Raw genomic sequence first — 26,097 nt, forward strand, 5'->3', positions numbered from 1 at the left:
GTATACACATCATTATTCGAAGTTTTGGTTTGTTTTTTTATTAAGTTAAAAAACGCCTTAACGAACTTATAACACTGTGAACCTGTAACCTTGGACGACAAACGACTGCAAGATAAGTATCTCCTCGGGAGCTATGGATTTAGGAATCTATCAGGAAGTTGTTGGGGGGGGGGGGGCTTGAATTAATGGCATTTAAAGCAAACTCTGTCTAGATCTCAATAAAACTTTGAGAAACTTGAGCTTCGCGCTTCCCATGGTTTTAGAAATTTGCCCCACATACTGATAGGCCTTTTCTGATGGTTTTCTTCTTCGGACTGAAAACAGCGACAACAACCAGCCCACCAACTCTCTGGCACCACTGAAATTTAGTTCGAAGACCGGTAGCGACAAGTGCTGGGCGCCAGGTGGTTGCTTTAAGGAGCGCGAACGTCTGGGAGGAAATTCCCTGGCGGCGCGATCGATAGGCGGCCTTTTCCCAGCCGGCTGCCCGCCACTCGCTTTTATCGGGCTCTCTGTGAGCGCCGCTGACCGTCCGCTCCTCAGCCTGTCACCACAGCCGCGCAACCCCTGCGACAGCCGACAGCCTCTCCCTACCCCCCCCCCTTTCCGCAATTCTCTCCTGTCCCAACACCCCTGCCATCTCGCCTAATACACCAGCTAATTTTCCGGCACTAATTCAGCCCGGCGCTTCAACGTGCATTTATACGCCATTTCGCAAAGAATTTGTCGTGATGCTAGAATACGTGTTGCTATGCGCGTGTTTCATTAAGCTCATTTGAGTAAACGTTGAACTTCCTCGCAAATATCGTAGCACAAAACCTAAATCGCTGTTACTGCCCACAGTGCTGGGGTCAGCGCCTCACTTTTGCGTCTCGCCCATTCTACAATGGGCGTTCAATAAGTGATGCAACTTCAGTTGAAAACGTGCGGAATTTGTTGAGGGATATCGTGGAATTTTTCCGCAATAGCTTCTATAGTTTCATGAAGTGAATTCGGCCATGAGGTAATTATAGTTGGCTGCTTACGACAGGGGCAGAGGGGTAGGTGGCGCGACCACAGAGGGCTAGACGATGTGTGCGGGGGAAAGTTTTAGTGTTTGTTTTCCAGTGCTCACAACTGATGGGCCTGCGTGCTTCATAGCGATCAGCTCCTATGGTACAAATTAGAAACAGAAGTAACATGGATTCGTGAATGCGTATTAAAGAAGCGATCGTCGTCGAATGCGGTACATTTTGTAACAAGAAATATGACTTAATATTAAGGGTTTTGTAATACAATTCAATGTCTGCCCCGATAGGTGATTGAACAGCGTGACAGACTGCCGTCCTAGGGGCCCGGGTTCGATTCCCGGCTGGGTCGGCGATGTTCTCCGCTCAGTAACTGGGTGCTGTGTTGTCTTCAAGGCACTTCAGTTAGGGTTAAGTAGTTCTAAGTGCTCAGAGCCATTTGAACCATTTTTTATTGTCTTCATCATCATTTCATCCCCATCCGGATCGCAGGTCGCCCAATGTAGCGTCGAATGTAATAAGACCTGCACCAAGGCGGCCGGACCTGCCCCGTAAGGGGCCTCCCGGTCAATGACGCCAAACGCTCATTTCCATTTCCAATACAATGCAATGACTAAAAGAAAAATGACACTCAAAACATTTAATAAACATTTGTGACCATGTCTCTTATTGCATAATGCACTTAAATAAAAGTGTAATTATTGTTATTTGTCAATTAATGATCTGCTTATACAGAAATCAAAAAAATACTACTTAAAGCAATTTGTGTCACAACTTCGGGTCGCTGAGGGTGGCAGCAATGTGAAACAGAACTATCGACAGCAAGGTCCGCCTCCGTAGCGTAGCGGTAGCGTTACGGCTTACCACGCAAGGGGGCCCGGGTTCGATTCCCGGCAGGGGACTGGGTATTGTGTGTATTTCATCATCACTGACACGCAAGTCGCCGAAGTGGCGTCAACTAAGAAGACTTGCAATACGGCGGCCGAACCCCGAAAGGGATATCCCGGCCCATAAATGCCATACGATCATTTCATTTCATCGACAGCAAGGGTTCTGAATGGCGCCTATTTTTAATGATCAACAATTCAGTACGTCGGGGTCGACGGCTTGCTTACCTCATCCCAACTAGACCGTTGGGGCCTCAGGACTTTTAATTAATATAAATTAGGAATTATTAACAAGATCAGTACCCATGCGGCCAGAGGTGCCGCCCCACAATGTCAGTACTGCCTCGTGAGCAAAAAAGTTTGACGAACACTTATATAGGCTTTTTTCTCCAGGTATCGGTATTGTGAAAGGTAAATACCCTTTGCTTTCACATATTTCGTCTCTTTTGTAGAAGAATTCTGCCAAGGTAGCACGAGTGTCTCATGTTTCCCCTATCCCTCCTCAGTACTTATGTAGCTTATATGCTACAGCCAAAAATAAACGCGATGTGTCCGATCATAGCATATACTTCACATTACGTGCTGCCAGGCCATCACTTGTATTCGTTTCTGCATGTTACCAGTAGGTGACAGCATCTGCTTAAAAAAAGCTGTTGAACATGTCTCCGAGAAATAAAGGTAATTTCTGTTTGTTTTTAGTAATTTTGAACTAAAATATGTTTAAAACATGCTGTAATATGCTGATGTACCTTATATTATCCAATAAGTCACTGCTTATTTAAACACCAAAATGCAGTGCTGTATTTTTTCTTTTTTGTAACACTGACATCATGTTTGGCAACAACTTATACGTGTACGTTACAGTGGCAGCGGTTTCAAACTTTGTAGGTGTTTAATATTGAGCTTTCTGAGTACTACCCGTATTTCAGTTATTTTATAACATAAACAGTATTCAGTTTTAACGTGTTTCAAAATGGTAATGAATCACACATGTAAAAAATAGTATTTCAATGTTATATTTCTCCAGAACAATGCATTGATCATCGATATAAGCATTGCATTCATAAAATACAAGCTGATGACTGAAGGAGCTATTAGGAGTAAACCCGTCGAGAATTGGTTTACTTTCGATGATATATACAGCTATACTCCGCAACCCACCTTACGGTGTGTGCCGAAGGGTACTTCACGTACCAAATGGTTCAAATGGCTCAAATGGCTCTGAGTACCATGAGACTTAACATCTGAGGTCATCAGTCCCCTAGAACTTAGAACTACTTAAACCTAACTAACCTAAAGACATCACACACATCCAGGCCCGAGGCAGGATTCGAACCTGCGACCGTACCAGCAGCGCGGTTCCGGACTGAAGCGCCTAGGACCGCTCTGCCACAGCGGCCGGCACTTCGCGTACCACCATGATGCAGAACGCCTCTCTTGCAGAGTCTGCCAATGGAATTAGTTGATCATCTGCGGTGTTCTTCCGTACTTACTAAATGAAGCTGTAACGAAACGCGCCGCAATTCTTTGGATCTTCTCTATTTCCCCTATCAGTCCTATCTCGTACGGATTTCACACTGTTGAGCAGTATTAAAGTATTGGCCGAACGAGTGTTTTGTAAATTACTTCCTTTGTTGGACTAAATTTCTTCCACTGAATCTGTTAGACATCTGCCTTACTTATGGTTAATATTATGTAATTGTTCCATTCAGATGATAGCAGCCGATGCCAGTCCCCTTTGCCCGTGTGCATTTAGAGGATTTTAAGACTACACACTTGGTACAGTCAATTGATCGTAAACGTCACTGTCCAACTAGCTACGGGGTTGACTGCTGATTTATAGGCAAGCAAATGGCGCGCATCCCCAACGAGTAGCCGAGTTTCGCCATAAAGTTGCTCGTGGGAAACGAGCTTACGGATCGCCAGCCCTGTTTTACCCCGCGAGATTAGGCTAAATTTGTCTTTGCTGCAACACCAATGGTACACACGCTATAGCCATCTATGGTTTCTTAAGAGTCAGACTCGTTGCGCCCAACGCTTTTTATTTGGAAAAAAATCTTAACTCCTTTCAGAAAGATTCTGAGATCTAACCACTATACTTGGGCAAAATGCAACGCCTGTAAACTGGTTTCATGCAGTTACCACAAGGATCTCCCAGAAGACAAAACTGGCAACAGTTAAAAACAAATAGGTCGAAAGTTACACCAAAACCAAACGCTCAAAGTTTCCACGCGAACGAATGCCACCTTTATTAGCTTATTAGCTTTAATTAACCCATATCATGTCTTTTTTTCCCATAAACACAGCTTGCGGTTATCTAGTAGCTCCATTGTTTGATGCGAAACCTGATGCGACCGAGGTTCCACGAGTATTGCAGGAACTGACAGTTGATCCCGAACGTTAATAAAAGTAACGGAATAAGATCCAGCGAACAGAGGCTTGTTTCGTCACGGGGTCGCGTTACGGAATGTTCAACATACTCTAGTGGGAAACGCTAGAATAGAAGCGTTTGGTATTACAGAGAGCTTTACTGTAAAAATTCCGAGTACATGAGTTCCGAGTAGAATCGGGTAACAAATCACATCCATCCACATCCGAAATTACCTCGACGAGAAAATCAGTAATTAAAAATCAGAAATTAAAGCTCATACATCCCACGCACCATTCGCGAATTGAACAGGAAAAACGCCAAGAGAGCGGTACCAGAAAGTACGCCCCACCACCCACCTTAAGCACAAATGTAGATGAGCGGATCACAATCGGCCGCATTAAGGTGCAACAAACGCATGTGATACTGGAGATTATTCGGAAACCCAATGCGTCTGCTGCACGCCTCGAAGAGTTTCTCTCAAGCCATGAGGCACAGGTGAAAAACTACGGGATGCCGGCTCAAGCGATGTTATGGCCCGAATTTGATTGTAGAAGACCTTTGTCAAATATCTTTTACAAAATACGTATTATAAAATCATTGAAAGAATACTGGGGCACTGTAACACGCCCGGGAGTACAAATGGTTGGGGTACCTTAAGCTGGTTGTCGTTTCGTGACCGTTTCTTGACCGTGCGCCCTGTTCGCACCACGTACCTGATAATCCCGCGGCGGTTGTATTGTTCTGCTACACACTACTGCTGGCTTGCCTGAAATGATCTATCGAATTGTGCAAGCGGGTTTAGGGGAGCCACTTAACGTTAAGACACAATACTGTCCAATGGCTGGTATGAACATCTATATTCTGAGGCGATATGGAAACCACAGGTTGCACTGTTTACACTCAAAATCGTAAATGTTTGTCGCAATTAACAATCTTGATGATTAACAGCCCAAAATATCATTCGGACGAGCGTACGCGTAACCATCACGACGCGGGTGATTGTTGATGATGCGGAAGCCGAATGATCGCACGACGAAGGTTCTTACGCTCGTCACGCATACACAGATGTTTGGTACCAGTCCTCCTTGACACTAGTAATGATACTTTAACATTGTTCGTAAAGTTAATTTCTTTTTTTTTCTTTAAAGTTCTCTGTTCTCACTTGTACGAGCGTGCGCGTAAAAGTCGCAGCGGAGCTGATTGTTGATAATGCGGAAACACAATGATAGAACGCACGTCCTCACGGTGGTTACAAGACACTGGCACTTGACTGCACTCTTTTATGGTGGCTAATTTCTACTGATTCACATCAGTTCATTCTGGGAGACCGAACACGGCGCGGATGATTGATACTGTGCGACACGCAACGAGAGGATACACAAATACGTTATCGGCAGCACTGCTCATTTTTAATTACATCTGGACGCACTTTCCTCTGAATCATTTACTTATTTTATCACTTTACTGTAATAGCACTTGTAGCAACTCTTCAACTTCCATGCTAACAATGCCTCTCACATGCAGAGCTACACACCACACAACAACAGTTCCGTGTCCCACGCTCGACTCACTACAGACGCGGCTGCCCGCAAAGATACTCCACAACTAAGCCAGCGATATGAGAATATGCTTACAGTACTTCTTTAACATCTTCTATTATAGTTAGGGTCTGGTTTTAGCTTTTATAAATGATTTGCCTCGAACTTTGACAATGTAATACCTGCCTCAACAGCAAATATCTTGTTCTCCAGAGGCCGCCATCTCTCAGTCCAGAATTGCATGAAACACAAAATTCCTGCTCCATTAAAGCTTGACTCAGTAGCAATTCATTACAGGGTGTTACAAAAAGGTACGGCCAAACTTTCAGGAAACATTCCTCACACACAAAGAAAGAAAATGTTATGTGGACATGTGTCCGGAAACGCTTACTTTCCATGCTGGAGCTCATTCAATTACTTGTCTTCAAATCACATTAATCATGGAATGGAAACACACAGAAACAGAACGTACCAGCGTGACTTCAAACACTTTGTTACAGGAAATGTTCAAAATGTCCTCCGTAGCGAGGATACATGCATCCACCCTCCGTCGCATGGAATCTCTGATGCGCTGATGCAGCCCTGGAGAATGGCGTGTTTTGTCACAGCCGTCCACAATACGAGCACGAAGAGTCTCTACATTTGGTACCGGGGTTGCGTAGACAAGAGCTTTCAAATGCCCCCATAAATGAAAGTCAAGAGGGTTGAGGTCAGGAGAGCGTGGAGGCCATGGAATTGGTCCGTCTCTACCAATCCATCGGTCACCGATTCTGTTGTTGAGAAGCGTACGAACACTTCGACTGAAATGTGCAGGAGCTCCATCGTGCATGAACCACATGTTGTGTCGTACTTGTAAACGCACATGTTCTAGCAGCACAGGTAGAGTATCCCGTATGAAATCATGATAACATGCTCCATCGAGCGTAGGTGGAAGAACATAGGGCCCAATCGAGACATCACCAACAATGCCTACCCAAACGTTCACAGAAAATCTGTGTTGATGAAGTGATTGCACAATTTCGTGCGGATTCTCGTCAGCCCACACATGTTGATTGTGAAAATTTACAATTTGGAATGAAGCCTCATCCGTAAAGAGAACATTTGCACTGAAATGAGGATTGACACATTGTTGGATGAACCATCCGCAGAAGTGTACCCGTGGAGGCCAATCAGCTGCTGATAGTGCCTGCACACGCTGTACATGGTACGGAAACTACTGTATCTCCCATAGCACTCTCCATACAGTGACGTGGTCAACGTTACCTTGTACAGCAGCAACTTCTCTGACGCTGACATTAGGGTTATCGTCGACTGCAGGAAGAATTGCCTCGTCCATTGCAGGTGTCCTCGTCGTTCTAGGTCTTCCCCAGTCGCGAGTCATAGGCTGGAATGTTTCGTGCTCGCTAAGACGCCGATCAATTGCTTCGAACGTCTTCCTGTCGGGACACCTTCGTTCTGGAAATCTGTCTCGATACAAACGTACCGCGCCAAGGCTATTGCCCCGTGCTAATCCATACATGAAATGGGCATCTGCCAACTCCGCATTTGTAAACATTGCACTGACTGCAAAACCACGTTCGTGATGACCACTAACTTGTTGATGCTACGTACTGATGTGCTTGATGCCAGTAATGTAGAGCAATGAGTCGCATGTCAACACAAGCACCGAAGTCAATATTACCTTCCTTCAGTTGGGCCAACTGGCCGTGAATCGAGGAAGTACAGTACATACTGACGAAACTAAAATGATCTCTAACATGGAAACTAAGCGTTTCCGGACATATGTCCACATAACATCTTTTCTTTATTTGTGTGTGAGGAATGTTTCCTGAAAGTTTGGCCGTACCTTTTTGTAACACCCTGTATATCCATCGTGGATGACGAATTGGAACTGAGATTTAAATTGGCTATTTATATTGTTATAGTATGCAACAAGTCGCTTTTTTAATTTTGACTCAATTTTTTGTACCATTGGAAGGTGGCTACACTGAGTCACAGCGCCAGAGATTGCGCCAAAGAGTATTCTTGCGCCGCCTCGACTGGGGCAGTAGTAGTTCAGAAGTTGCCGTGGGCAGTGCTTGTTGAGAGGATGACGATAGCAGTACTAGTTGAGGGCATGTCGTGTGCAGTTGTTCTGTTGGGTGAGACAGCAGATGTTGTTCGATTGGGGATGTTGCAATGATCACAGTGTATTTTTCGTCAATATATATGAAGGTAACAACAAATTTTATTTCAAATTTCCTAAATAACAATGCCTCTTGGTTACAGGTTCAGTCAACAAAGCATCTGGCTTGTGTTCATGTATTAGACTTAATTCTGGTTTTTTAATTACTTCATTGTAAATGGTGTTTAAAATATCTTGTCGTATTGAGGAAGAACCGTGCCAGATGTGTACGTTGAATCACACTTCCACACACAGAACAGTTACACTTGTGCTTTGTTGTTTCGTAGCTTTTATAGTTGCTGGGGACTTATATAATCAATTGTGTTGACAGAAATTTCCTTTCATTCTTTGTTATTCTATGCAGTCTACTACTCAGGGCCAACCGGTTACGAGACTTCGTAACCGGACATACAGCTACTAAAATTATTTGCATTTTTTATTTAAGACTCCATGCACCATTAACTAGTTTTTTAGCTAGTGCTGGCTCATCGTCAGATGGAGCTGTTGCAGGAACATCATCTGGACAATGTGCAGCTAGACGCGAGGTTTACGGTGACTGCGTTGCCCTATGGTATCAGCGACAAGTTCATCGTGATAACGTAATTGTTAGTACAGGGTGAACAAAATAAATGTGACCTGGAAAATATTTCATTTACCTTACAATAGGCAGTCCAAATCAACATCATTCCCACCTGAGGCAGATGATGTAAGTTAGGTTGCTTATCTTAGCATTGCATGTGGAGTTGGAAAACTACCATAGGTGATTACAAATAAGCGAAGAGAACGGTAGTTTTCCTAGTAGCCTTGGTCAATGAAGATAGGTGTGTTGCATATCTATCGTGCGTTACATCATTTCCATCCCTTTGTTTGTGTAAGCCATCAGTGTCTTACTAGGTTCCCCTACAAACCGGCACCGGTGAATTATCTATAACCTAACTGAGGATTTATAAATGGCTGCGTAACTTACGGAACATTTTTGTTTTATGTAGGTATCCTCCTGTCTGTTGCTTAAAAACAAGCATTATTTTTAGCAAAACTGAAGTTGATGTTCAATTAAGGGTTTATTGGAAAGTTGTGGGTTTGTAAAGTGAAACAGAGAGATGTTGTAGTTAAAATAATAAACAATACAGGTCTATCATTTAGTGCTAGAAAATGAAGTTTTCTCAGAAAAAGGTAAAATTAAAAAACCTACAAAATAAAAACACTTCAAACTTCGCTTAAATACTTTGTCGAGCTTACGTAAGACATGTTTCTGTTATTTCTAAACAATCTACGTTGTTATCAACAATAACAAAAAACTCTAACCTTTGATCATGATGAAGAACGTTCTGTTGAGTACAAAATAACAGCAAGTATGGAAATAGTTTGTTTGTGCATGTAAACTGTACTTGCATCTGAAATAATTGCTTCGGTTACATAAAAGCGCAGACGTTATGTGGTCAACTAATTTTTATTACTTATAAAATGCGATTTATATTTTGTAAGGCTGTGACGTGCACAGTAGACTGACACTGAACGTGCAAAACAGCCATCCAAACAAAAATCAAAGAGAAGTCGACAGCTCTCTGTTTCGTCCTCACACATTCATTTACGTTTCGTTCCCTACCAATGCTACCGGTAATCGTACCATTTACTACGTCATTTATGTACTGTACCAAAACTACGGTTCGGTAGTTTTGGTACAGTACATAAATGACGTAGTAAATGGTACGTAGCGTAGTTACATGAAATATTTTCCGTACCCGTTTTATTTTGCTGTGGTACACCTCATTCCAGTTTGACATTTCTTGCGCGCCACGTTCATGATGATGATCACGAACGCGTCAGTGTGCTGTCCATGTATGCTGTGTAACACGTGCTGCCTAATGAGGATAGGTGGTGGTACATACAGTGAGGGAGCACTTGCTTTGGTGAGCGTCTCCTGATACTAAAGTGGGGAGTTTGTATGCTGGTGGGTGGTGCGGCTCTCGCGAATTGGGCCGTTTCCGTTCGCTGGCTGGGGGGTCCCGGTGGCACTCAAACAGATTGGGGCCCCTGCTTACTGCTTCCTTCAGATCTGCAGCCGCAGCAAGGCTCGCGCTTCTCCTATCGGCCGAGATCCACACACGGCTGCCCGAAGCCGCGTCGGCCCTTGGCACGTATTTCCCGCTGCTTCCCACCTTCACTTTCAATCGCTTGCCTGTACCTGTACTCTTCACCTACATCTACATACATCGACGAGCCGAAACATTGTGTCCACTGCCCACCGCGGCGTTCAGTGCCGCCTAGTGGCATTTGCAGACACGTCACGCCGTACGGAAAATACATAAGCGGAGCGAACGGGACTTGAAGTAAACGTAAGCACGGAATGAAAAATATTCAAAAAAAGTAAAAATGCATATACAGTGCCGGAAAAAAAATCACCCTCAAGGACAAGGTCGTTTTTATGGACATGGGAGTTGACAGGTAGTTCATCATTGTAGGAATATATGGTAACAAATTCAGACCAAATGAAACACACGTGTCACAATAGAGGGTGCATCAGTACACAGTTTACCCTCTGTCGGTAACGCAGACGTGTGTTCTCGTATGAAAGGATTATAAAGGTGCAAGATGGCATCCTGCGATAATTCGTCCCAAGTACCTTGTACCTTTTATTGCAAATTGGCAATGTTTTTCAATACCCTAGAGAACGAGTAGGTTCCCGCGTCATGTACCATACATATTCAGTTGGCGAGATATCTGGTGATCTTGCTGGCCAGGCCTGCTGCACACCACGAAGAGCACGTTACGTCGCACCTGCCCTATGTGGCTGACCATTCTTCCGCTGAAAAAGCACATCACCTTCCTGTCAAAGAAATTACAGTATCAGGAGAACAGCACCTTGTGCAACGTAGCGGGCATTGGTTACTTTACCCTGCAGAAATACCAAATGTGACCGCGAGTTGTAACTGATGCCCCTCCCTCCCTCCCCACCCCCCTGCCCATCGCCATGAAGCCCGGGACGGAACCTGTGCGTCTTGGACGAATGTACTCTGAAATAATCAGAACACCGGATCTATGCCATACAAGTGTATGTCCATCCGTCACATACAGACTCTTAATCTCTTAAGACAAAAAAAGCGCCAGTCAACTCTTCCCCAACACCAGAGTTGCCACGCTTTCTTGTGTCAACGTGTCAGATATATCCTCGCCAGAGACAAACGTGATCTTAATCCTGTGCAAGCAGAAGGTTCCCAGTGGTCCCTGAGGGCGGAACTGATGCAACATATGCCCGGATTTCGTCTTCGTCCCCGGATAATGTTCGGTACACCACCGCTGCGCACACAATGCATCAGTCTGGACGTCCGTCTGTACTGGCCGAACGTCCAGAGCGTGGTCTACAAGACTGGCCATGTTCCGCGGACCAATGTTGAAAGCAGCGAAACACTACTGATACATTGTGCCCAACAAAGCAGCAATCCGTCGATACGTCCATCCAATTTCCCGCAGGCCCACATTGCGACCCTGTTCAAATGGTGGAAGCTATTCAACTGGAGTATGTACTAGTCGGTGGGGCCTGTTTGTACTCTAGAATGAATGTTGCAAACACTTCATCTCTAAACTCAGCACAGTTACTGCCTGCAGAGTCAAAACGGAGGGTGGACACACAGTGATAGATTTGCCACAGTCATGGGCGATCAGACGCCGCTAAGGAAACGGAACACTGTAATCAGTCAGTAAGCACATACTGCAAGTTTTTCAACATGATCCCGATCATGCTCAATGGGATTCCTATCATTCGATCGATGCCTGACTTCAGCATAAAGTTGTTCACGAGGCGGGCGCAATGTGCTCGTGTATTGTCGTATTGAAAGACGAACTCAACGCCGCAATATTGGTTGTATGATAGGACAATATGTTAGAGACAAGTGTTTCGATACTGTACAGCCCTCAAGTTACCCTAGGTAACGAAGAGAGGCATCCTATGATACCAGCCCAAAACGTGGCTGACCCGCCTCCTTGCTGAACTTGTGGGATTGGTACCTTGCCACCCTAAATGCCTTCTGCTAAGATCATCAGAAGAGTCCTACACCCATCAGTGAAGGGAACCTGACGACACTGATCCAGGTTCCATCCCAAATTTTCCCTTGGTCAACGTCTTCCCGTACCAGGGTGTCCGACGGTAAATGTTGGGCTCTTGGCAGCCATTTCAGAAACAAGTTAAACATGTGGTTACATGCCTCAGGGTCGACATATTGCTCCCAGTTGCCTCTAAAGTAGTAGCTCACAGTTATGCTGCATTCATCGTAGGGTATCTACGAGCCACAGTTTTAGACAGCGATCATCAGCTGGTGATTTTAACCGCATGATACCACTATGAGGCAGTTCTTCATTGTTTTGGGTCAGTATGTGAGTTTTTGTACTTTTCATTCTGTGCTCGGGCTGTTACAGATCGGGCCCTATAAAGAGTAACGGTTCAAAGTTCAAAAAAATGGTTCAAATGGCTCTGAGCACTATGGGACTCAACTGCTGTGGTCATAAGTCCCCTAGAACTTAGAACTACTTAAACCTAACTAACCTAAGGACATCACACACATCCATGCCTGAGGCAGGATTCGAACCTGCGACCGTAGCGGTCGTGCGGTTCCAGACTGTAGCGCCTTTAACCGCTCGGCCACTTCGGCCGGCTAAGTTCAAAGTTCTTTTCAGTCAAATGTCCCTGGAAGTGGGTCAGAGGGAATCTCAGTTGGGATTATTTTTGGAAGGGATTTAAAATTATGGTATTTGCCTGATAACCAGAAGAAACCTCCCGAAAGCCTTGGTTGGGACTAACTGATTGGGACTATTTTAATATATCTCTAGGATAATGTTACCAGCATGCCAGACAAAAAATAAAATTTAGGTTGCGTGCGTGCGTGCGTGCGTGCGTGCGCGCGCGCGCGCGCGCGCGCGCGCGCGTGTGTGTGTGTGTGTGTGTGTGTGTGTGTGTGTGTAAATAAGTGATAGGTAATGGCCAATTCTCTTCTCATTCTGTCCCGTCGCGCCTGTGGGTGATGTTGCTGGTACGTCTATCATAGTGCCTAATGTCTCTGGTGCACAATATACAATTCTAGATCGTTATGATGCATTTCATTCGTTAGTTTCTACGAAGAGCATAGCGAACTTCTCACGTCCTTGTCTTCTCGATGTTTCTTTCTTTCTTTTTTTTCATGTTTAACAGCCATCAAAGAAAACATGTTACGTGAAATCTCTCAGCAATTTCTTGTCAGCTGCATTACACGTTTAGAGGAAGGAACCAACTAATTGCTTCAGAAACTTTTGCCATCCTTTTTGCGCAATTCCAAAAGAGAAAAATTCCTAACTACACCAACAGTTGAGCGTCTCTCTCCGTCTCACAAAGTAAGCTGAACTTAAATTGAACTGGCTGACCTTTCATAAGTCGTGGCGTATGGCAAAACTTCACAGAACACACCGAAAATCGATGGTAGTTTGCTCGTGTACCCGTAGTACAGTTCGCAGTGAGTTATATGCTGCTGTATTAAGCTACTGTCTGTCTGGGGTGTCCTTACATCGGCATCATACTCTAACTGAATGGGTGAAAAGTCTGGATGTTAAGTATAATTTCAAGTTCAGGCTGCTTGTTAATTTTGTATCTGACTTCAGATCGAGGAGTTAGCACAACGCCAGCAGCTACTTTTTTCCCTTCTGCGGTAGCACATGTATAGATATAAACGTGAGACTTTGGAATACTAAGACAAGGGTGGTTAGAGTTCGATGTTGATGTTGTTACAGATAGAGCATTACCTCAGTTCGCGAAAGGCTGGGGACAGGGTTGAGACTGTCTCGATGTTGTTGAAGGGACCATTCCAGTACGCACGCCACATGTGCGAAAACCACGAAAACCGAAATCAGACTAGCCGGATGCAGATTTGAATTTTGGTTCTCCCAAATAAGACTGTACTTTCTTAACCACCGCATCACAGTGTATTAAAGTTTTATTAACAAGAAGAAAATTCTTATTGGTTATATGTTACTTCGAGGCCTGTGTTGCAAGCATAGCATTGTGTGCTTAACAAAAGAACTTTCCGTCTCTGTGTCAGCAGCAGCGTAACGTAATTATGTTTCCGAAACCCGAACGCAAAAGCCTAAACTATGGCCTGTTGTGCGTCATATAACTTTCGTTGGCGACTTAGTAACGGCGAGCTATGAGTACTTGTAATTGTGGTATTCAGTCCGAAGATTGGTTTGATGCAGCTCTCCACGCTACTCTGTCTTGTGCAGTCTTCTTCATCTCTTCATAACTGTTGCAACCCAGATCTTTCTGAGCTGCATATTGTATTCATGCCTAGGTCTCCCTCTACAGTTCTCACCCCCCCCCCCCTCCCCCCCCCCACACACACACACACTTCGCTCCAATACCACGCCGAAGATTCCTAAATGCTTCAGGATGTGTCATATTAGTCGATCCCTTCTTTTATCCAGTTCGATTCAGTAGCTCACCGTTAGTTATTCGATCTACTCATCTAACCTTTACCTTTCATCTACAGCACCACATTTCAGAAGTTTCTTATCTTGTGTGAATTGCTGATCATCTATGTTTGACTTCCGAACTAAGCTACACTCAAGAATTTAAAAAATATAATTTCTTCAGCATCACCTGATTTAATTAGACTACATTTCATTATCCTTGTCCTACATTTGTCAATGTTGATCTTATACTCTCTTTTCAAGACACTTTCTATCCCGTTTATCTGCTCCCAAAGTCCTTTAGGGTTAACGACGTAATTGCAATGTCGCCAGTAAACCTCAAAGTATTTATTTGTCTTCCTGAACTTAAACTCGCTTTCCAAATTTATCCTTCCTTACTGTTCGCTCAGAGTAGATTTTGAATAACACGATGGATGGGCTACAAACCTGTCTCACTCCCATCTAAACCACTATTCCTCTTTCATGACCCTCGACTCTTCATAAACGCAGTCTGGTTTATCATTTGTAGATAACCTGTCGCTTTCTCTGTTTTACTTCTGCTACTTTCACAATTTCGAATAGTGTATTCCAGTGAACACTGTCATAAGCTTTCTCTGTATTTACAAACCGATAAATTTAGTTCTGTCTTTCGTCAACCTGTATTCTGAGTGTCCGTATGTGCCTGTGTGTTCCTTCATTTCTCCGGAACCCAAACTGATCTTCCCCGAGGTTAGCTCCTACCTGTGTCTCAATTTTTCTGTAAATAATTTGTTTCACTTTTTACAAGCAAGACTGATATATCTTGCCTACAAAGCGAAATAGTTTTTTCACGGCTGGTTGTCTCAAGGATCTCAATTCTGAGGGAGCGTCGTCTGTTGTAGGAGACTTGTTTCGATTTCGGTTGGTGAGTGATATTCCAAATTTCTTCCGCTCTGGAGCGGTATAAGGTTGCTGAAGAGCTGTGTCGAAATGGCAAGGTAAAAGTCAAAGGCAAAACAGAAATTTCTGTTCATGGAGACTAAACTTTTGCCCCCGCATGTATAGTTCCAATCTACATTCGATTTACGACGTAAATATTCTAATGTGCGGCGGTAAATAGATACACTTTACAGTTCCACTGATAAACTATCTGTAACATCATTAAGAATTGTCGTTTCACCGTCCATTCGGATAGACAATCTCATATATATGACACACACACACACACACACACACACACACACACACACACACTATTAATATGTATGTACATTGTTATGGATAGTGAACATCAATGCCGGCCGCTATGGCCGAGCGGTTCTAAGCGCTTCAGTCCGGAACCGCGCTGCTTGTACGGTCGCAGGTTCGAATCCTGCCTTGCTATGGATGTGTGCGATGTCCTTAAGTTAGTTAGGTTAAAGTAGTTCTAAGTCTAGGGGACTGATGACCTCAGATGTTAAGTCCCATAGTGCTTGGAGCCATTTTTTGAACATCAGTGCCAAGCGAGTAGCAGAACTGTACTTGGCGTTTACGAGCTATTCGAAGATGTGACATACCTACACTAGTCTAGACTAGATTCCTGGCCTCATCAAGGCCGGCATCCGGTCTGTCAGGTTGCACAGTCCAAGTTGTCGTAGGAAAACAAGAGATTGTGGAAATTCCCGGGCTCCTGCGTCCGCATTCTCGCCATTCGCAACTTCGTCTGACTACTCGGACAGCAATGTGTCGATTAAACGTTTTGGAATCCATCTCTTTTCAAGCAAAGCGTTTCAGTAACGTTATGTCCTATAAGCCATAGACTATCACTGGCGTAACTAAGATACCGGGGGGAGTGTCATGATCTCCGCTTCCGTGGGGGAGCAGTTTTGGGAGTGGAAGGAAAATATGAGGAAGGGCGAAGTAGGAGAAGGAGAAAAAGGATTGGAGGGCACTAAAATAGGAAATTGGTGGATATGAATGGGAAGTAATCATGAGAAGATTCGAATAGGACTGTGTTTAGAAGCAATTCCATAATATCTAATTTTTCGTCGTAACGGAGAGACCTGTTTAATTTCTTTTTTTCTTTTTTCGATTACTACTTTTATGCCATGAAGCCAACGCAACGAAAAATTAAACGGTATATTGTGTGGTTTTTTATGTTTGTTCCTGTTATATAATTAGCGGAAATGAAGAACTGGTAAAGAAAGTGCTTTATTGTTGCAAGAAATGTGACTTTGCACTGAACTTGATAATACAAAGAAAAATATTGAAATTTGTACCTTTTGCTTCATTGAAAAATCATGTTTCTCTCCACAAACAAACTAACTAACGGGCTAAGCATCGACGAGAAATAAACAAAACTTTTATATAAAGGGGAGATGTCGCGAATAGGGGTAGGGGTAGGTCGCGAAGTCTAAGTTCGCCCTTAACGCCAGCTTCCTTATTTTGGGCCAATGTCTACAGTAACTGTAAGAGACAGTCAAATGTAAACGAAACTGATGGGTAAAAGTAATTAAACTGTTAATTATTTCGAAAATAATTGTTGCCATAGCTTTAAATACATGTATCCCGATGTGAGACAAGACAGTCAATCCCTTCATCGAAAAAATTTGCGGTTGCCTACGGAACCATGATTATACCTGGGCGTGCTCCTCTTCGTCTGAAACCTATCAACGGTCACGAATTTCTTTCTTCAGGGCTCCAAAAATACGGAAATCACAGGGGGAGGATGGGACTGTATGGAGTACGTGTAAGGGCTTCCCAGCGAGACTTATGCAGTTGCACGTGTCATTTGCGCGTAAAACTTTTGCTGTGTCTGAAGTTTTTTTATATAAAACATGGTAAATTTACGTTACCCCTGAGTGTCAAATTCTGTTTACATTCTTGTCATTGAAGTAATAATACTCTACTCGAAGTCTTCGTAGGTTGGATTAATGATTTCGCGTTGATTTCATGGGTTGTTGTTGTCATTTCATTCCGAAGACCGGATTGATGCAGTGCTCCAAACCAATCCATTCTTTACAGTTCTCTTCATCTCCATGTTACTACTGTAACCTGTATCCCCATTTGAACCTGCTTGGTTTCCCTCTGCAATTTCTATCCTTACACTTCCGCCCAAAATAGAGTATCAACAGGGTGGACCAAAAGTCAGGAAGCGGCTATAACTGTGAATTACTGCTTTTTTATTTCTTTTCTCCTTTCTTTTTTATATTCCACACATGAGCGTAAACAGTAGTAGTTACACCTTCGTGACTTGTGGCGTAACCTGAATATTAATAAACCGTTATGCCGGAACCCGGTACCACTTACAGGTTGCATAAGCTACGAGTTCCAGGGGCGAACAAAAATTTGATTTTCAGTAAAGCTTTAGTCAACAAAGTGAACCTTTTCTCTGCATCTAGTTTCAAATGCGTGAATTTACCTAATTGTGGGGTGCTGAATTCAGTGATAAAACGAGCTTTTCTCTATCACGTCATATTTCCAAGATACACAGCAGAACCAAAAACCGTACTGACGACCGTTGACAGAATGAAGACAGACAAGGAATGCATATTCATAACTTTGGAAATCGACGCTATTTAATGTATATATTAGGACATGACGCAACTAGAAGGTCTAAATTATCTCACAGTATATTTTCAACTTAATTCAACTTTGACATTACAAAAGTGCAACAACGATGCTGTTCTTTTTTTGCCGTTTCTTTATCACAGCTGCCATCTACTGACGATTTGTAGATATGGTACCGATCTGCAATTAGACAATTAAGCAAAAAAGAACAGTAACATATAAAGACGGGTAGTAAACAATAAAAACCCTTAAAAACTCAAACATCGTACGTGTAGGTAGATTGAAAGGTAGATTGGGATTCTACACACCAAAATACGTTCTAATTGACATCTCATATACCAGTTGCAAAATGGCTGTCGAATACTGTAATTCGCGTAATTATTGACCGAATTTAAAAACTTAAAACGCTGTGATAATCTGCTCATTAAGAGGTATAATCTTACGTCAAAAGAGTAAGAAAATAAGACAGTTAACATAGTTCAAAACTGTGTATTTATTTTAAGGCAGCATAACTGACGGCGCGCAAGTTCAAATGGTTCAGAGCACTATGGGACTGAAAATCTGAGGTCATGAGTCCCCTAGAACTTAGAACTACTTAAACCTAACTAACGTAAGGACATCACACACATCCATGCCCGAGGCAGGATTCGAACCTGCGACCGCAGCAGTCGCGCGGTTCCGGACTCCAGCGCCTAGAACCGCTTGGCCACCGCGGCCGGCCACGGCGCGCAAGTACCCGGTCTATATTCATCCACTATTTGAGAATGAGTGCAGTTAGCGACTACCAAGAAACTTCATACATAATTTCAAAGCTTTAAGAAACTTTTTTCCTCGCTGACACCCTGTGGCTGTGGCTTTGTATTTCTGTGGCGCTTACTACGCTCAGGATAATCTGTTTTGTTAACCAATTGGCCTGCAGTAACTTAGGCTCACGGAGTACGAGATTCCGGCTTAGGGAGAGAAGACACGAATACGGGGCCTATATAACTACCCCCGTATATTTTACTGCTTCACGGTAGTAATCCAGCCCTGAACTAATGATTTGTCTGACTACTCAAAGATATTGCCGATGGAGAACATGAATGTTGCAATCTTGAGCAAAATCACGAGTAACACTCATTTCACACGAGTTTCTGCAAACTTGACATTATTTTGACGTCACGCGCAATATCTACCATCGATGCGGCAGACACCGTATTCATTTTGGCCTTTTTAGATGTTCTGTATCATTACTTGCAGTATGTCATTTCAAAGTAACGGAGCACTGAAAATTTATCGCACACACGTCACCATTACAATTAAATTTCCGTTAATAAGGGATCATCGATATAAACCTTAAAGAGATACTGTACTAACCAAGTCAGGAGATTAAAGTCACAAGACAAAGCGGTAGCATAGCGGATAATGTGGTTTATAAAGTTGAGGGGTGTACCTTCGCATTTCGTTACTTTTTTTTCATTCTAGCATTGTTTACACAATCTGGGACTTCCTTATCAATGTAATACAAGTATGTTCTGCAATATTCGATGTCATTTAGATTTCGGACTGATTAGAGAACGAAGTATGAAATAAATCATTGGCGATTTCCGAGAGTGTGGTTCGTCAGGAAACTAACAGGACAGCTTAAATTGCTGCGACTGAAACGAGGAGCAATAACATTCATATTCTTCCTTGTCAAAAAGTCGATAGCAATTCCTACTGTTGTCGATAGTGCGTGTGACGTCAAAATGACGTCAAGTTTGCAGAAAGTCTTGTGAGATCAGTATTAACCTTGTATCACAACTTAATAAAAGCAACTCACTTCCACAGAATAAATAAACTGTCATTTGCAGAAATTTCAAGACAACCGTAATCAATCAAATCGTCCAGATCAGTCATATAGTGACACCAATGTTCAGCAGAGTAGACCTTTCAGAGAATCTACGAAAATGACTTCCAGCAGAAATTAAATTTTCCGCCACTTTATTTTTCCAAAATACGTAGAGTTAGGCGCCATCCAAAATCATTAACCATTCTTTACAATTAATCATAACATTTTAAAAAATCTGTCGTGCTTGGTGTAGTAAAAGTCATTATCAGTGTACATTCAGTTAAGAACAAAACAGAAATTTTGTGCACTTCCTAAAAATCTTTTTCTGCACCGATGGATTCTTTGGCGGTGGCCTTATTCTCGTACCGGCAGTCGGCTACCCGCTGCTATCGACCAGCTACTCGGGCCACCTATCTTTCACCAGCAACGGCCCCTCATAACTTACTCTGGGCTTTCTGCAACAATTTTCGATTAACAACATGAAAACTCCCTCTTGGCCGGACTGTGGTTGCCTCTCTCAGGCATCTATTTAATTTCCCATTCTCACATGCTTACGCCGTTCGATCTCTGGGTTTAATAATTTAAGACGGCTGCTACAAGCGGACAGTCACACACCTCGGCGGTTGGACGAAATGTCACTTCGGTGACAGCTGAGTCGATACTGCTACCAACCGACATAAGCGGACCGCCACAATCCCTCACAAAGTAATGACAGGGAAAAAGCTTATTGATTACCACAATTTCGCTGTTCATGAAGAAAAACTTCAGCATCAGCCATGGCAGCTTAATATATTATTTCTTTGCTTCCGGCGCTATTCGCAACACTTTTCGGACAAGTATTTAGATTTGACCGATGACTGTACCTGCGATATTACATAATTGTACTACACATCGTTCAGTAGATGACGTCATAAGCTTTGAAGTGCGTCAAAAACTTGCTTTTGCCTAAAAAGGAGCGCAAATTACCGAGACGATATTGGTTCAAATGGCTCTGAGCACTATGGGACTTAACTGCTGCGGTCATCAGTCCCCTAGAACTTAGAACTGCTTAAACCTAACGAACCTAAGGACAGCACACAACACCCAGCCATCACGAGGCAGAGAAAATCCCTGACCCCGCCGGGAATCGAACCCGGGAACCCGGGCGTGGGAAGCGAGAACGCTACCGCACGACCACGAGATGCGGGCGAGACGATATTCATCCAGTGTTTCATGGTGAGAAGAGCACTTGGCGACTTCTGGCCAACTTTAAGCATATTTTCAAACACTTTCTAAACTTTCACTCGCCTACATGCCGAAAATCAAATATTTAACTCATTTGTAAAATATTCAGACGTTTTAACCTATATTATATATGTGCGGTCGATTCTTTAAGGAATTAGGGGTTTACTGCTATTGAAAATTCATTGATACCTCAGGATGTATCATGTCACTTTATCCCTTAATTAGCTGAAAAATCCGGCATTGGCCAGGTAGCCGGCCGTTGTGGCCAAGCGGTTCTAGGCGCTTCAGTCCGGAACCGCGCTGCTGCTACGGTCGCAGATTCGAATCCTGCCTCGGGCATGGATGTGTGTGATGTCCTTAGGTTAGTTAGGTTTAACTAGTTCTAAGTCTAGGGGATTCATGATCTCCGATGTTAAGTCCCATAGTGCTCAGAGCCATTTGAGCAGGTATCGATTTATTCTAATCTTCTGTTAATCCATCTCCTCCTCCCTCCTTCCATCTCTTTCTGTCCATCTCCTTCTCCTTCTCATTGTATCTATCTCCTCTCTCTTCATCCACCTCTTCTCCCTCCTCTCTCTATCCATCCACCCTGTCCCTGTCTGTGTCCATCACCACCACCCCTCCCTCTCTCTTTCCATCACTTCCTTCCCCTCCCCCTGTTCAACTCCTCCCCTTCCCATTCTGTGTTCATCTCCTGCTCTTCCCTTTCTCTGTGCATTTCCTCTCTCCCAATCTTTCTGGCTATTTCTTCCTTCCCCTGCCTCTGTCCAACTCCTCCTATTCCTCTCTGTCCATTTCTTCCTTCTATTTCTCTGTCCGTCTCGTCGTCGTCCTTCTCCTCCTCCTCCTCCTCCTCCTCCTCCTCCTCCTCCTGTGCATCTCTCTTCCTGCCCCTCGTCCTCCCTTCTATCCACAACACTAGGCTGGTGGTTCTTACCTCTACAGTATTTCTTCCCAGATTGTAACTAATATGTGTATCAAATTTGATTGAAATCGCTCTAGGGCTTTGGAATGAGCTTTTTTTCCGTGGCTTTGCTGTAGAACATGTCAAGTGTGTTTCACACATATTTAACGCGTATTTTTACACACATTTTAGCTGTAATGTTCAAATGTGTGTGAATTCCTAAGGTCCAAACTGCTAAGGTCATCGGTCCCTAGACTTACACACTTATTAAACTAATATGCTAAAACTAATATGCTAAGAACAAACACACACACACACACACACACACACACACACACACACACACACACACACACACACACACACACACACACACGCGCGCGCGCGCGCGCGCGCGCGCGCGCGCGCGCGCGCGCGCGCGCGCGCGCGCGCGCGCACACCCATGCCCGAGGGAGGACTCGAACCTCTGGCAGGAGGGGCCGCGCAGTCCGTGACATGGCGCCTCAAACCGCGCGGCTTTTAGCTGTATCTCTAGCGATTTCGCCCTGCAATCTTTTTCACGCAGCTTAATTTTTATAACGCCGTATCTCCTGAACTATGTGCTGAACAATGACATAATTTTGTGGGTACATCCACTGGTATATGTGCTTACTGCCTGTGAAATGTGTTGTGAATAGTTAGTAAGAAAGAAGTAATGATGCGGCTGTTTCTTCTCGCATCTCCGTATTTGGCGTACTGTTCCCTGAACGATGTGTCGTACAACTGTACATTTTTGTTGGTACATTAAGCAGAAAACGTGGATTTTCTACGAAAAGTGTCGGGAATAGAGTCAGTAGCAACGAAATAGTAACTTTAAACGTCTTCCATGATGCGGTAGTCTCTTGAACTACATGTCGTACAATGATGTAATTTTTCTGGTACATTCAGTGGTGTACGTGAATACTGTTGACACATTATGTGACGAATACAGTTCGTAGCAAAGAAGTAATAAATTAAAACGTAATGCTTCATATGGCAGTTTTACTGCATGAACAGCGAAATACAGTAATCGACAACTCTTCTACTTTCGATTAACTTCTCGTGGTTGGGATTCACAGTCTTATAATATTTCTTAAAAGACATCATAGTCGCCGTTGACTGTATAAAATATTTATTGCAATTTCGGCTTCATGGCCGTTTTCAAGTAACACTGCAAAAATTACATTCTATCAGAATATAAAACTATCTGACATGAGTACATCATTTTGTGGGGATCGTTAGCGAGCAATAATTTTACAACTGTTTGAAATTACATGTATAGTTTGTTGCAAGTCTCTAAGCGCGCCCATTCTCAAATACTGGGTAACTGAAGTATGGGTATTCTCAAGTCGTGGGGTGCACTGCTGTTCACCCCCATCTTCATCCCTTTGATAGGTGGGCGATTCTTACGCCCACTGAGATTCTTTTTCAGACAGTAAATGATGTCTGAACCGAGTTTGGTTGAAATCAGTCCAGTGGTTCACGAAGAGATGTGGAACGTACATACATGTGTGCATCCATTGTTATAATTTGTTTGGATTTAATCACATTGTGCCAACATTTATCTTCCCAGTCAGTTCATTTCCTTTTCATAACTTATGCTGTGTACTCATTTGATCTTCAGCATTCATGCACAGCACCATATTTCAAAATCTCCTAGTCTCTTTTCGTTATACTGTTTATCATCAAAGTTTCACTTCGGTATAAGGCTACACTTGAGACAAACATGTATTAGTTTAGCGGTGGACGGTGAAATAGTAAGAACTGATAATTAATTTCACGTCTGTCTTGTGTAGCGAGGCGGTATTCTTGTTCGGTTTGTGAAGATGATTTTTCTTTCCTTAGGTGTCTCCTGTGCACGCTCCACCCCGCCTCTCTCCCTCTCCTGCTATGATCCTAGTTCATTTGTCTCGAGGAATGGATCTCATAACATCACTTTCACCATTAGGAAATAGGCTAATAAGGGGATTCGATTAATATCAACATCTTGATTACATATGTTGAAGTCCAAGTCGTGCCCTACATACGAAGACTCAATTCACAAACCTTTTCGAGGAAATAGAGATTGAAAATTTTAGACCTGCTATATACTTTGTTCGGTCGCTAGCATTCTAGGAGTCCGCAGGTGAGCGAGTAAGCAGTTAGTCCCAGAAGCGCGAGGTCCCTACATAAAGTAATCCCTCCCAAATGCACTTCCCTGGTGAAGCCCAGAGACTCTTGTTTGTACATTCATGAGAAGAAACTTACAAAACCGACTACAAAATTGCACTTACATCATCAAACATAATACAAAGATAGCTTCGAGATAAGGCTGCAAAAAACTCAATAAATGGTAAACAATCAGTCATCTGTACCAATGTTCGATGATATGCTTAGATGTGCGTGGTGCGCAAAAATGGTTCAAATGGCTCTGAGCACTATGGGACTTAACTTCTAAGGTCATCAGTCCCCTAGAACTTAGAACTACTTAAACCTAACTAACCTATGGACATCACACACATCCATGCCCGAGGCGGGATTCGAATCTGCATATCGGTCGTGCGGTTCCAGACTGTAGCGCCTAGAACCGCTAGGCCATCCCAGCCGGCTACGTGGTGCACTACTAAATTGTGTGATACTGAGAACCGTTTATGAATGTAAACGAAGTTTGCTTTGCTAAAAGTTATTCATCAGCCTAGATAGCATAAAATATTTCTTTATTTTAGACAACCATTTTTGACAGGCTTAGCTATCATCTTCAGGTCTTAAAAATCTTTTGTTGTGACACTTGTGCATTTTACGTTGAACCTCAGGGCACGTTGTCATGTGGAGTTTTGCCATAAATAATTATATAAAGAATATAATGTACTGATTTTTATCCGCATCAGAACTTTGTGTGAGATTCAACCTGAGATGAGCATGTTTCACAACAAAAGATTTTTAAGACCCGAAGAGGACAGCTAAGTCTGTCGAAACCAGTTGTCGTAAAAAAAAAAAGAAATACTTTGTGTGATCTAGGCTGATTTTTAGCAGATTTTTAGCAGATTTTTAGCAAATAAAACAGATCGCTCCTTTAGTACTCCCAAAATGAGAAAATTCAAACAAAGCTTATTTTGAAATAGACATATTGAAAAGACATGCACATGCAAAAATTCGGTGTTCATCATATATGCTGCACGTCGCAATAATTGTCTTCCATTTTTCTATAAGTATCATCCCGATACGTGCTGTGCTGCACTGGTTACACATTATACTTGTTTCAAATGTAGATCCAGTAATTTAAATAAAATGACCATACTGATTTCATTTTTTATTTCCAATCTGGGCTGTCCCGGCCAGTAATGCCATACGTTCATTTAATTTTTCTCCTTACGAAAACAGATTTTTCTTCGTTTTTCGTGACAAATTTTATGTAAATAATAAATGAATCACTAAACATTTACGCAGTCATAATAAATCTGTTGTTAAAATTACGTGGGAATGGAAAAAGTGCCATTAGCGAGATTCGATCCAGATACCTCGCGCTTGTGATATTACGCTCTTACGTGCTAGGCTGCAGACTGTTTGAATATTTGCGCCCATACATGGTATATAAAGAAGCCTAATATTTTCAAACTCAATTTTCTCGAAAACGTTTGCGAGTTGCGTCTTCCTGTTTATGTATGTTCAAATTTTGCTGTGGGAGGTCACCAGCGGTGCAATCGACTTTCTGAAACTATCAGCATGGTGATGTAGGTTAAGATCCCAGGTATACCACACCGCAGCCATTTACCCTGGTGGGCGATCGTTTGCGAGAAACTGATGAAAAAAAAGTATTTTTGTGACACTCAATAGCACTGAAAAATTTTCGTTACGCAGTCCAGTTGTGTGGTATATTGGATAGGATAACGGCTTCATGTGCAGGATTCCATTTATTTTTAGGTCTCCATCGAAATGACTTTGAGCATTACTTTTATTTAATTAACTGGTTGAAATGTAACGTTTTATTTCTATTCTTTCGTCACGTCATTTCAATCCAAAACTCAGTAGAGGAAATAGTAGTAATACGCTTTTCATTTGTTTCATTTTTTCTTTGTATCATTCTTTTTCCAATCGGAATTTTTTGAATATGAATTTCTTTATATTTAATGATCTATCCACATTTGTGCAATGGCGTGCAAAATGTATTTTTGTTACCAGATGTGAAATTTTTTTGCACGGTAATCGTCATACAAACATTTAAAATATAACCTAAATAC

General features: G+C 42.9%; 1 protein-coding gene across 1 annotated transcript in view; it reads left to right on the plus strand.

Moving 5' to 3' along the window:
* The window catches only part of LOC126095623 (uncharacterized), a 402,540-nt gene that overhangs the window by 95,863 nt on the left and 280,580 nt on the right, over window positions 1-26,097 (plus strand). The gene's annotated exons all lie outside the window — the stretch shown is intronic.

Source organism: Schistocerca cancellata, chromosome 8 (assembly GCF_023864275.1).
Source record: "Schistocerca cancellata isolate TAMUIC-IGC-003103 chromosome 8, iqSchCanc2.1, whole genome shotgun sequence".
Classification (NCBI taxonomy): Eukaryota; Metazoa; Arthropoda; class Insecta; order Orthoptera; family Acrididae; genus Schistocerca; species Schistocerca cancellata.